Source organism: Eleutherodactylus coqui, chromosome 6 (genome assembly GCF_035609145.1).
Source record: "Eleutherodactylus coqui strain aEleCoq1 chromosome 6, aEleCoq1.hap1, whole genome shotgun sequence".
In the NCBI taxonomy this organism is placed as follows: domain Eukaryota; kingdom Metazoa; phylum Chordata; class Amphibia; order Anura; family Eleutherodactylidae; genus Eleutherodactylus; species Eleutherodactylus coqui.
The window spans coordinates 220,730,157-220,745,578 of record NC_089842.1 but is presented as its reverse complement, the minus strand read 5'-3'; positions in this window follow the sequence as shown (position 1 = coordinate 220,745,578).

Here is a 15,422-nt window from a genome sequence, read left to right as displayed (position 1 = left end):
AGTACTGATCACTATAATATGGTGTCCTCTCACCAGTGATGTGTATACAGTGATATTTTGGTGATCCAGTGTGTTACACTAATCACTATAGTGACCTCTCACCAGTGATGTATAAAGAATGATGCCTGGTGATCCAGTGTATAGCACTGATCACTATAGTGACCTCTCACCCGTGATGTATATACAGTGATGTCCTGGTGATCCGGTGTGTAGTATAGATCACTATAGTGACCTCTCACCAGTGATGTATATACAGTGAGGCCCAGGTGATCTGGTGTGTAGTACTAAACACTATAGTGACCTCACACCAGTGATATATATATAGAGTGATGTCCTGGTGATTCAGAGTGCAGTACTGATCACTATAGTGACCTTTTACCAGTGATGTATATACAGTGATGCCCTGGTGACCGGTGTGAAGTACTGATTACTATATCATGGTGATCTCTCACCAGTAATGTATACACATTGATGTCCTGGTGATTTGTTGTGTAGTACTGCTGATAATAGTGACCTCTCACCAGTGATGTCCTGGTGATCCAGGGTGTAGTACTGATCATTACAGTGACCACTCACCAGTGATGTATATACAGTGATGTCCTGGTGATCCTGAGTATAGTACTGATCACTATACTGTGTTGACCTCTCACCACTGATGTGTATACAGTGATGTTCTGGTGATCCAGTGTGTTGTACTGATCACTATAGTGATCTCTCACCAGTGATGTATATACAGTGATGCCCTGGTGATCCGGTGTGTAGTACTGATCCCTCGAGTGACCATCACACCAGTGATGTATATACAGTGATGTCCTGGTGATCCGTTGTGTAGTACTGATCATTATAGTGACCTCTCACCAGGGATGTATATAGAGTGATGTCCTGGTGATCCAGAGTGTAGTACTGATCACTATACTAACCTCTCACCAGTGATGGTACTGATCCCTTGAGTGACCTCACACCAGTAATGTATATACAGTAATGTTCTGGTGATCCAGTGTGTAGAACTGATCACTAAAGTGACCTCTCAAAAGTGATGTATATAAAGTGATGTCCTAGTGATCCGGTGTGTAGTACTGATCACTATAGTGACCTCTCACCAGTGATGTATATACAGTGATGCCTGGTGATCTAGAGTGTAGTACTGATCTCTTTTCTATGGTGACCTCTCACCAGTGATGTGTATACAGTGAGGCCTGGTGATCCAGAGTGTAGTACTGATCACTATAATATGGTGACCTCTCACCAGTGATGTGTATACAGTGATGTTTTGGTGATCCAGTGTGTTACACTAATCACTATAGTGACCTCTCACCAGTGATGTATAAAGAATGATGCCTGGTGATCCAGTGTATAGCACTGATCACTATAGTGACCTCTCACCAGTGATGTATATACAGTGAGGCCCAGGTGATCCAGTGTATAGCACTGATCACTATAGTGACCTCTCACCCGTGATGTATATACAGTGATGTCCTAGTGATCCGGTGTGTAGTACAGATCACTATAGTGACCTCTCACCAGTGATGTATATACAGTGAGGCCCAGGTGATCTGGTGTGTAGTACTGATCACTATAGTGACCTGTCACCAGTGATGTATATACAGCGATGCCCTGGTGATCCGGTGTGTAATACTGATCACTATAGTGACCTCTCACCAGTGATGTATATACAGTGATGTCCTGGTGATCCAGAGTGTAGTACTGATCACTATACTAACCTCTCACCAGTGATGGTACTGATCCCTTGAGTGACCTCACACCAGTAATGTATATACAGTAATGTTCTGGTGATCCAGTGTGTAGAACTGATCACTAAAGTGACCTCTCAAAAGTGATGTATATAAAGTGATGTCCTAGTGATCCGGTGTGTAGTACTGATCACTATAGTGACCTCTCACCAGTGATGTATATACAGTGATGCCTGGTGATCTAGAGTGTAGTACTGATCTCTTTTCTATGGTGACCTCTCACCAGTGATGTGTATACAGTGAGGCCTGGTGATCCAGAGTGTAGTACTGATCACTATAATATGGTGACCTCTCACCAGTGATGTGTATACAGTGATGTTTTGGTGATCCAGTGTGTTACACTAATCACTATAGTGACCTCTCACCAGTGATGTATAAAGAATGATGCCTGGTGATCCAGTGTATAGCACTGATCACTATAGTGACCTCTCACCAGTGATGTATATACAGTGAGGCCCAGGTGATCCAGTGTATAGCACTGATCACTATAGTGACCTCTCACCCGTGATGTATATACAGTGATGTCCTAGTGATCCGGTGTGTAGTACAGATCACTATAGTGACCTCTCACCAGTGATGTATATACAGTGAGGCCCAGGTGATCTGGTGTGTAGTACTGATCACTATAGTGACCTGTCACCAGTGATGTATATACAGCGATGCCCTGGTGATCCGGTGTGTAATACTGATCACTATAGTGACCTCTCACCAGTGATGTATATACAGTGAGGCCCTGGTGATCCGGTGTCTAATACTGATCACTATAGGGACCTCTCACCAGTGATGTATATACAGTGAGGCCCAGGTGATCCGGTGTGTAATACTGATCACTATAGTGACCTGTCACCAGTGATGTATATATAGCGATGCCCTGGTGATCCGGTGTCTAATACTGATCACTATAGTGACCTCTCACCAGTGATGTATATACAGTGAGGCCCAGGTGATCTGGTGTGTAGTACTGATCACTATAGTGTCCTCTCACCAGTGATGTATATACAGCGATGCCCTGGTGATCCGGTGTGTAATACTGATCACTATAGTGACCTCTCACCAGTGATGTATATACAGTGAGGCCCAGGTGATCTGGTGTGTAGTACTGATCACTATAGTGACCTGTCACCAGTGATGTATATACAGCGATGCCCTGGTGATCCAGTGTGTAATACTGATCACTATAGTGACCTCTCACCAGTGATGTATATACAGTGAGGCCCAGGTGATCCGGTGTGTAGTACTGATCACTATAGTGACCTGTCACCAGTGATGTATATACAGCGATGCCCTGGTGATCCGGTGTCTAATACTGATCACTATAGTGACCTCTCACCAGTGATGTATATACAGTGAGGCCCAGGTGATCCGGTGTGTAATACTGATCACTATAGTGACCTCTCACCAGTGATGTATATACAGTGAGGCCCAGGTGATCCAGTGTGTAATACTGATCACTATAGTGACCCCTCACCAGTGATGTATATATAGTGATGTCCTGGTGATCCGGTGTCTAATACTGATCACTATAGTGACCTCTCACCAGTGATATATATACAGTGATGCCGTAGTAATCCAGAGTATAGTACTGATCAGTATAATGACCTCTCACCAGTGATGTATATACAGTGAGGCCCAGGTGATCTGGTGTGTAGTACTGATCACTATAGTGACCTCTCACCAGTGATGTATATACAGCGATGTCCTGGTGATCCGGTGTGCAGTACTGATCACTATAGTGACCTCTCACCAGTGATGTATATACAGTGATATCACTGCTCTATGTCCTGGTGATCTGGTGTGTAGTACTGATCACTATAGTGACCCCTCACCAGTGATGTATATACAGTGATATCACTGCTCTATGTCCTGGTGATCCGGTATGTAGTACTGATCACTATAGTGACCTCTCACCAGTGATATATATACAGTGATGCCGTAGTAATCCAGAGTATAGTACTGATCAGTATAATGACCTCTCACCAGTGATGTATATACAGTGAGGCCCAGGTGATCTGGTGTGTAGTACTGATCACTATAGTGACCTCTCACCAGTGATGTATATACAGCGATGCCCTGGTGATCCGGTGTGTAATACTGATCACTATAGTGACCTCTCACCAGTGATGTATATACAGCGATGCCCTGGTGATCTGGTGTGTAGTACTGATCACTATAGTGACCTGTCACCAGTGATGTATATACAGCGATGCCCTGGTGATCCGGTGTGCAGTACTGATCACTATAGTGACCTCTCACCAGTGATGTATATACAGCGATGCCCTGGTGATCCGGTGTGCAGTACTGATCACTAATTATACAGATCTGCAGGTTGCTCACTCAGTGACATTTTCTTGTCCTCTGAGTGATAGCAGACTCTTACAATCGAGGCCTTATAGGGGGTCAGTTACCCATGGAGGGGGTAAGCTGGTACAGCTGGATAATAAGAGGCCGGTCGGCGGTGCTACCCAGTTAGTGCATGAGTGGAGGGCCTCCTGTGTTGGTTGCTATGTGATGGAGATTACATACCATCTGCTGAGCTCCCTCCCCCAGTATACTGGTATATTTACAGAGCGGAGCCCCTACACCTGCCTGTACCCATCCCCCTGTGACACACTGACTGATAAGGGACCGCCACACAGAAGCGGTAAGAGACGTGTACACACAGACACACCCATATGTAGACGTGCGTGGTATGATGCGGGGTGGTTTCATATGTAGCATCCACACATAACACAGTGATTCAAGGAGAACATGCCATAAAACACAGCTCACGCCACGTTATCATACATAACATGTTGGCCCTTAGATGTCTCTTGGTGGCGGCTGTGGGGGCTCCGTCATGTGCCAATATGTGACGGGGTCTGTGTTGCCATCTCATGGGGTAGGCAGGAATACGGCTGGGGCAGATGGAGGGACTAGAGGGGGATTAGACAGAAGGGCCGTCAGCTTTCACTCCACATCTCAGAGATGCTTCTGTAGGGAAGACCCCAGCTGTCTGCTGCTTCTGAGGAGGGGTGACAAGGGGGTCAGTTTGGGACGCATGGATACAGAGAGAGGTGGATGACTGCACAGAATACCCACCAGCCCCCACTATCATATAATCCCGCCATCTATACCACCTGGGGGCAAATAGAAGGAATGGTGGTATGTATAGAAATTGAATAAGCCGAGTCAATAAGTTTTACCACAAAAAAATGGTAAAACTTATTGACTCAAGTATAAGCCTAGCTATACTCGAGTATATACGGTATATATATAAATATATATATATATATATATGGACACCGTCTATACGGGCGTATGGGGTCTGACATATATATATATATATATATATATATATTTATTATACACACTCACCATTGATACAGGAATATGGGTTCTGGCATATATACTCTCATATATGTGTGTATACAGATACATACCATACAGTGTAGTATGCAGACATATATAGAGAGGTGAGTATTGCGGGTTTTTTAACACCTCACTTGAGTAAAAGCTGAGGGGGGCTTTTCAGCACATTTTTTTGTGCTGAAAAACTCGGCTTATACTCAAGTATATACAGTATGTAATGAACAGAGGAGGGGCCTAGTGTACAGATATATATATATATATACACACACACATACATGTATGTACAGAGGAGGGGTACAGTATACATATTCAATGTACAGGCCGGCGCATCGTGTATATATATATATATATATATATATATATATATATATATATATATATATATATATAATATGTACGGAGGAGGGGCATTGTGAATATATAGAATGTATAGAGGAGAGGTATAGTGTACATATATAATGTAAAGAAGAGGATTATAGTGTATATACATATATAATGTACAGAGGAGTAGTTTAGTGTATATATATACACACACATATGTATGTACAGGAGAGGGGTACAGTATACATATTTAATGTACAGGCAGACGCATCGTGTGGATATATATATATTAGAGATGAGCGAACGTACTCGTTTCGAGTAATTACTCGATCGAGCACCGCGATTTTCGAGTACTTCACTACTCGGGTGAAAAGAGTCGGGGGTCGCCGGGGGGCAGGGGGCGGCGTGGTGGAGCGGGGGGTAGCAGCGGGGAACAGGGGGGAGCTCTCTCTCTCCCCCCCACTCCCCTCTGCAACCCCCTGCTCACCCACGGTGCCCCCCGAATCTTTTCACACGAGTAGTGAAGTACTCGAAAATCGCGGTGCTCGATTGCGAAATCGGCCTTACCGAGTACGTTCGCTCATCTCTAATATATATATATATATATATATATATATATATATATATATATATATATATAAAATGTACGGAGGAGGGGCATTGTGAATATATAGAATGTATAGAGGAGAGGTATAGTGTACATATATAACATGCAGAGGAGGGGCATAGAAAGAAGGGGTATAGTTTGTGTGTGTGTGTGTATATATATACATATCCCAGCCATGTAGGAGTCCTGTCTATACGCTGGTCCCTACCCCAGATAAATGGGGAGGGTCAGGGAAAGACCCTGTGACCTACCCTGTAAAAACTTCACCTTGAAAACCCTATGAAAGAGCTCTCAGATGATTCAGATATGGAATCCGATGGCAGGCCACTAGAGATGAGCGAGCGTACTCGGAAAAGCACTACTCGCTCGAGTAATTTGCTTTATCCGAGTATCTCCCTGCTCGTGTCTGAAGATTCGGGTGCCGGCACGGAGCGGGGAGCTGCAGGGGAGAGCGGGGAGGAACGGAGGGGAGATCTTTCTCTCCTTCTCTCCCGCCCGCTCTGCCCCGCTCCCCGCTGCGACTCACCTGTCAGCCGCAGCGGCACCCGAATCTTCAGGGACGAGCACAGCGATACTCGGATAAAGCACATTACTCGAGCGAGTAGTGCTTTTCCGAGTACGCTCGCTCATCTCTACAGGCCACCCCAGACCAAAGGATTCTATAAATGCTACTGGGGAAGAGCAAGGTCTGAGTACAAGTAGTCGGGGTTTTGCTCATGACGCAACTGGGGGAAGCCTTGGGAAGCTCAGCTGCTGATGCACCTCATGATGAAAGGAAAGGACTGCGCTGTACCAAAGCTCACATACTAGCAACATGGGATGTGCGTGGCGTGAGTCTAGGGAATTTGGACATTGTGAAACATGAAATGACAAGACGTAACATTGATATTCTTGGGATTAGCGAATTGCCGAGGACAGGTAATGGATATTTTCAGTCTGATGATTTCACATTGCCGGACACAAGGAACTCTCACAGATCGTTTTTTTTTTGGTGATTGGAATGAGATAGGGGGCTAAACTTTTAAAAAGTTGAGAAATAAGGACCACCCTAATGGGCATCAACACAATGGCCACAGAACTGGAAAAGATCTGCCTTCATCCCTCTACCAAAGAAGGGCGACTCAAGAATTGCTGCAACTACCAAACAATGGCCCTCATTCTGCATGCAAGCAAGATCCTTCTCAAACTTAAAGGGGTTGTCCCGCGCCGAAACGGGTTTTTTTTTTTTCAATAGCCCCCCCGTTTGGCGTGAGACAAACCCGATGCATGTGTTGAAAACAAAAACGGATAGTACTTACCCGAATCCCCGCGCTCCGGTGACTTCTTACTTACCTTGCGAAGATGGCCGCCGGGATCTTCACCCTCGGTGGACCGCAGGTCTTCTGTGCGGTCCATTGCCGATTCCAGCCTCCTGATTGGCTGGAATCGGCACACGTGACAAGGCGGAGCTACGAGGAGCAGCTCTCCAGCACGAGCGGCCCCATTTAACACGGAGAAGACCGGACTGCGCAAGCGCGTCTAATCGGGCGATTAGACGCTGAAAATTAGACGGCACCATGGAGACGGGGACGCTAGCAATGGAACAGGTAAGTGAATAACTTCTGTATGGCTCATAATTAATGCACAATATACATTACAAAGTGCATTAATATGGCCATACAGAAGTGTATACCCCAACTTTGTTTCGTGGGACAACCCCTTTAAGATCAGTAATCGGTGCCCCCGATGCGCAGGCAGGATTCCGGCGAGGACGCGGCACCCACCACCATATTGCAAACCCGCGATAGAACATGGAAAAAGCTTGAGAATACCAAAAGAATATCTACATGTGCTTCATCGACTACATCAAGGCCTTTGACCGCGTTGACCATCAATTCTCCTTCTATTGGCTTTTTCGCAATCCAGCTTTGGGGACTACTGTCAAAGCTGATACTTGTATGGAGATCAAACTGATAGCAGGCCTGCAAAACCGAAAAACATGGAGGAAGCTCGCTGAGGGTTGTGAATGACTAAGCGGCTACAAACAACATATAGTATATATATATATACATAAAGTACAGGGGAGTAGTGTCATATATGTAGTGTAGCGATAAGAGGTTTAGTGTGTATGTATATCTGTTACATCTTCCAGACGTCCAAATTCGGGAATTCAGACAGAACTGAGATGGCATAGACAGAACTCAGAATATAGACACTGAGAAACAGAGTTCACACACGCCGACAGAACACAGAAATAGCGAAGCGAGCTTCACGGACATACTTTAATACTCATCGACAGGCGAACTCAGGAAAACTCAGACAGAACCGCAGGACAGAAAAATAGACTACATACTTGCAGACAGGAATAAACTAAAAACTGCCAAGCGCACAAAACACTCACCTGCATACCTGCAAATCTAGCCAGATGGAGTAACTATAGGATGTACAAGGTATTCGTTCGTACTTTAACCAAGATACTTAAGCCCGTGAGCCCACATCAAGGGTCCTTGTTGTCTGGCGGGTCCCTATTCTAACGAGACAACTAACCCCAAGAAACCTGCCTGCATGGGGGGCGATTGTCCCGACAGGGACGACACCACGCTGGAAACTAGGAACCTCCTTGTCCTAGATGATTAAAGGATCTACTGCAGGACACAGTTCACACCACACGAATGAAAACCTGCACAGAAACGCAGGAACATGAGACTTTTTACACTGCACACACTGAAAGCTGCACAGTCACACATAGACACTGTACACACTTAACATACTATACAAACAAGGAAAGGCCAGCAGCCTCTAGCAGAGGAGCTTGTATGTATGAGCAGCAGACCTGGGGGATTGGCTGGCTGAAGCAATCCATACCCAGACAGTTCAATCAACCCCACCTGTGGAGCATTGCTGCTAGGAAAACATGCAACACAACAGATCCCAGCAGAACGCTATAACAATATCTATCTATATACTGTGAGAAGGACACTGAGGGGTAATATTACCGTGAGGGTGACACTGGGGGGCACTATTACTGTGAGGGGGACACTGAGGGGCACTATTACTGTGAGGGATACACTGAGGGACACTATTATTGTGAGGGGGACACTGAGGGGCACTATTACTGTGAGGGGTACACTGAGGGACACTATTACTGTGAGGGGGACACTGAGGGGCACTAATACTGTGAGGGGGACACTGAGGGCCACTATTATTGTGAGGGGGACACTGAGGGGCACTATTACTGTGAGGAGCACACTAAGGGGGACTATTACTATGAGGGGGATACTGAGTGGCACTATTACAGTTAGGGGGACACTGAGGCACACTATTACAGTTAGGGGGACACTGAGGCGCACTATTACTGTGAGGGGGACACTGAGGGGCACTATTACTGTGACAGAAACACTAAAGGGCACTATTACTGTGAGGGGCTCACTATTACTGTGAGGGGGACACTGAGGGGCACTATTACTGTGACAGAAACACTAAGGGGCACTATTACTGTGAGGGGCTCACTATTACTGTGAGGGGGACACTGTGGGAACTATTACTATGAGCAGGTTACTGAGGGGCACTATTACTGTAGGGAGGTCACTGATGGGATCAAATACTATAAGGGTCACTGTTACTGTGAGGAGGACAGTGTGGGGCACTATTACTGTGAGGGGGAAACTGAGGGTCATATTACTGTTAGGGAGGCACTAAGGGGCACGGTTACTGTGAGGGAGACACTGAGGGCACTATTACTATGAGCAGGTCACTGAGGGGCACTATTACTGTGAGGAGGACACTGAGGGGCACTATTACTGTGAGGGGGAAACTGAGGGCCATATGAATGTGAGGGGACACTGAGGGGCATATTACTGTGAGGGGGACACTGAGGGGCATATTACTGTGAGGAAGACACTGAGGGTCACTATTACTGTGAGGGGGACACTAAGCGGTACTATTCCTGTGAGGGGGACACTGAGGGGTACTATTCCTGTGAGGGGGACACTGAGGGGTACTATTACCGTGAGGAGGACACCGAGGGGCACTATTACTATGAGGGGGAAACCGAGGGGCACTATCACCATGAGGGGGACACCGAGGGGCACTATTACCATGAGGGGGGCACTGAGGGGCACTATTACAGTTAGGGGGACACTAAGGGGCACTATTACAGTTAGATGGACACTGAGGGGCACTATTACTGTGAAGGGGACACTGAGAGGCACTATTACTGTGAGCAGGACACTGAGGGGCACTGTTACTGTGAGTGGTTCACTGAAGAGCACTATTACTGTGAGGGGTTCATTTAGGGGCACTATTACCATGAGGGGGATACTGAGGAGCATTATTGCTGTGAGAGGGACACTGGGAGCACTATTACTGTGAGGAGAACACTAATGGGGCCCTATTACTGTGAGGGGGTCACTATTACTGTGAGGGGGACACTGTGGGGCACTATTCCTGTGAGGGGGATACTGAGGGGTACTATTACTGTGAGGGGAACACTAGAAGCAGTATTACTGTGAGGAGGACACCGAGGGGCACTATTACCGTGAGGAGGACACCAAGGGGCACTATTACCGTGAGGGGGAAACCGAGGGTCACTATTACCGTGAGGGGGGCACTGAGGGGCACTAATACTGTGAGGGGGACACTGAGGGCCACTATTATTCTGAGGGGGACACTGAGGGGCACTATTACTGTGAGGAGCACACTAAGGGGGACTATTACTATGAGGGGGATACTGAGTGGCACTATTACAGTTAGGGGGACACTGAGGCACACAATTACAGTTAGGGGGACACTGAGGCGCACTATTACTGTGAGGGGGAGACTGAGGGGCACTATTACTGTGAGGAAGACACTGGTGGGCACTATTACTGTGTGGAAGACACTGGGGGGCACTATTACTGTGACAGAAACACTAAGGGGCACTATTACTGTGAGAGGCTCACTATTACCGTGAGGGGGACACTGTGGGAACTATTACTATGAGCAGGTTACTGAGGGGCACTATTACTGTAGGGAGGTCACTGATGGGATCAAATACTATAAGGGTCACTATTACTGTGAGGACACTGTGGGGCACTATTACTGTGAGGGGGAAAATGAGGGTCATATTACTGTTAGGGAGGCACTAAGGGGCACTGTTACTGTGAGGGAGACACTGAGGGCACTATTACTATGAGCAGGTCACTGAGGGGCACTATTACTGTGAGGAGGACACTGAGGGGCACTATTACTGTGAGGGGGAAACTGAGGGCCACATGAATGTGAGGGGGACACTGAGGGGCATATTACTGTGAGGGGGACACTAAGCGGTACTATTCCTGTGAGGGGGACACTGAGGGGTACTATTCCTGTGAGGAGGACACCGAGGGGCACTATTACCGTGAGGAGGACACCGAGGGGCACTATTACCGTGAGGAGGACACCGAGGGGCACTATTACCATGAGGGGGGCACTGAGGGGCACTATTACAGTGAGGGGGACACTGAGGGGCACTATTACTGTGACAGAAACACTAAAGGGCACTATTACTGTGAGGGGCTCACTATTACTGTGAGGGGGACACTGTGGGAACTATTATTATGAGCAGGTTACTGAGGGGCACTATTACTGTAGGGAGGTCACTGATGGGATCAAATACTATAAGGGTCACTGTTACTGTGAGGAGGACAGTGTGGGGCACTATTACTGTGAGGGGAAAACTGAGGGTCATATTACTGTTAGGGAGGCACTAAGGGGCACGGTTACTGTGAGGGAGACACTGAGGGCACTATTACTATGAGCAGGTCACTGAGGGGCACTATTACTGTGAGGAGGACACTGAGGGGCACTATTACTGTGAGGGGGAAACTGAGGGCCATATGAATGTGAGGGGACACTGAGGGGCATATTACTGTGAGAGGGACACTGAGGGGCATATTACTGTGAGGAAGACACTGAGGGTCACTATTACTGTGAGGGGGACACTAAGCGGTACTATTCCTGTGAGGGGGACACTGAGGGGTACTATTCCTGTGAGGGGGACACTGAGGGGTACTATTACTGTGAGGAGGACACCGAGGGGCACTATTACTATGAGGGGGAAACCGAGGGGCACTATCACCATGAGGGGGAAACCGAGGGGCACTATTACCATGAGGGGGGCACTGAGGGGCACTATTACAGTGAGGGGTTCATTTAGGGGCACTATTACCATGAGGGGGATACTGAGGAGCATTATTGCTGTGAGAGGGACACTGGGAGCACTATTACTGTGAGGAGAACACTAATGGGGCCCTATTACTGTGAGGGGGTCACTATTACTGTGAGGGGGGCACTGTGGGGCACTATTCCTGTGAGGGGGATACTGAGGGGTACTATTACTGTGAGGGGAACACTAGCAGCAGTATTACTGTGAGGAGGACACCGAGGGGCACTATTACCGTGAGGAGGACACCAAGGGGCACTATTACCGTGAGGGGGAAACCGAGGGTCACTATTACCGTGAGGGGGGCACTGAGGGGCACTAATACTGTGAGGGGGACACTGAGGGCCACTATTATTCTGAGGGGGACACTGAGGGGCACTATTACTGTGAGGAGCACACTAAGGGGGACTATTACTATGAGGGGGATACTGAGTGGCACTATTACAGTTAGGGGGACACTGAGGCACACAATTACAGTTAGGGGGTCACTGAGGCGCACTATTACTGTGAGGGGGAGACTGAGGGGCACTATTACTGTGAGGAAGACACTGGGGGCACTATTACTGTGTGGAAGACACTGGGAGGCACTATTACTGTGACAGAAACACTAAGGGGCACTATTACTGTGAGGGGCTCACTATTACTGTGAGGGGGACACTGTGGGAACTATTACTATGAGCAGGTTACTGAGGGGCACTATTACTGTAGGGAGGTCACTGATGGGATCAAATACTATAAGGGTCACTATTACTGTGAGAAGGACACTGTGGGGCACTATTACTGTGAGGGGGAAACTGAGGGTCATATTACTGTTAGGGAGGCACTAAGGGGCACTGTTACTGTGAGGGAGACACTGAGGGCACTATTACTATGAGCAGGTCACTGAGGGGCACTATTACTGTGAGGAGGACACTGAGGGGCACTATTACTGTGAGGGGGAAACTGAGGGCCATATGAATGTGAGGGGACACTGAGGGGCATATTACTGTGAGAGGGACACTGAGGGGCATATTACTGTGAGGAAGACACTGAGGGTCACTATTACTGTGAGGGGGACACTAAGCGGTACTATTCCTGTGAGGGGGACGCTGAGGGGTACTATTCCTGTGAGGGGGACACTGAGGGGTACTATTACCGTGAGGAGGACACCGAGGGGCACTATTACCGTGAGGAGGACACCGAGGGGCACTATTACTATGAGGGGGAAACCCGAGGGGCACTATTACCATGAGGGGGGCACTGAGGGGCACTATTACAGTGAGGGGTTCATTTAGGGGCACTATTACCATGAGGGGGATACTGAGGAGCATTATTGCTGTGAGAGGGACACTGGGAGCACTATTACTGTGAGGAGAACACTAATGGGGCCCTATTACTGTGAGGGGGTCACTATTACTGTGAGGGGGACACTGTGGGGCACTATTCCTGTGAGGGGGATACTGAGGGGTACTATTACTGTGAGGGGAACACTAGCAGCAGAATTACTGTGAGGAGGACACCGAGGGGCACTATTACCATGAGGAGGACACCAAGGGGCACTATTACCGTGAGGGGGAAACCAAGGGTCACTATTACCGTGAGGGGGGCACTGAGGGGCACTAATACTGTGAGGGGGACACTGAGGGCCACTATTATTCTGAGGGGGACACTGAGGGGCACTATTACTGTGAGGAGCACACTAAGGGGGACTATTACTATGAGGGGGATACTGAGTGGCACTATTACAGTTAGGGGGACACTGAGGCACACAATTACAGTTAGGGGGACACTGAGGCGCACTATTACTGTGAGGGGGGGACTGAGGGGCACTATTACTGTGAGGAAGACACTGGGGGGCACTATTACTGTGTGGAAGACACTGGGAGGCACTATTACTGTGACAGAAACACTAAGGGGCACTATTACTGTGAGGGGCTCACTATTACTGTGAGGGGGACACTGTGGGAACTATTACTATGAGCAGGTTACTGAGGGGCACTATTACTGTAGGGAGGTCACTGATGGGATCAAATACTATAAGGGTCACTATTACTGTGAGAAGGACACTGTGGGGCACTATTACTGTGAGGGGGAAACTGAGGGTCATATTACTGTTAGGGAGGCACTAAGGGGCACTGTTACTGTGAGGGAGACACTGAGGGCACTATTACTATGAGCAGGTCACTGAGGGGCACTATTACTGTGAGGAGGACACTGAGGGGCACTATTACTGTGAGGGGGAAACTGAGGGCCATATGAATGTGAGGGGGACACTGAGGGGCATATTACTGTGAGGGGGACACTGAGGGGCATATTACTGTGAGGAAGACACTGAGGGTCACTATTACTGTGAGGGGGACACTAAGCGGTACTATTCCTGTGAGGGGGACACTGAGGGGTACTATTCCTGTGAGGAGGACACCGAGGGGCACTATTACCGTGAGGAGGACACCGAGGGGCACTATTACCGTGAGGAGGACACCGAGGGGCACTATTACCATGAGGGGGGCACTGAGGGGCACTATTACAGTGAGGGGGACACTGAGGGGCACTATTACTGTGACAGAAACACTAAAGGGCACTATTACTGTGAGGGGCTCACTATTACTGTGAGGGGGACACTGTGGGAACTATTATTATGAGCAGGTTACTGAGGGGCACTATTACTGTAGGGAGGTCACTGATGGGATCAAATACTATAAGGGTCACTGTTACTGTGAGGAGGACAGTGTGGGGCACTATTACTATGAGCAGGTCACTGAGGGGCACTATTACTGTGAGGAGGACACTGAGGGCCACTATTACTGTGAGGGGGAAACTGAGGGCCACTATTACCGTGAGTGGGACACCGAGGGGCACTATTACCATGAGGGGGACACTAAGGGGCACTATTACAGTTAGATGGACACTGAGGGGCACTATTACTGTGAAGGGGACACTGAGAGGCACTATTACTGTGAGCAGGACACTGAGGGGCACTGTTACTGTGAGGGGTTCACTGAGGAGCACTATTACTGTGAGGGGTTCATTTAGGGGCACTATTACCATGAGGGGGATACTGAGGAGCATTATTACTGTGAGAGGGACACTGGGAGCACTATTACTGTGAGGAGGACACTAATGGGGCCCTATTACTGTGAGGGGGTCACTATTACTGTGAGGGGGACACTGTGGGACACTATTCCTGTGAGGGGGATACTGAGGGGTACTATTACTGTGAGGGGGACACTGAATGGCACTATTACCGCGAGGGGGA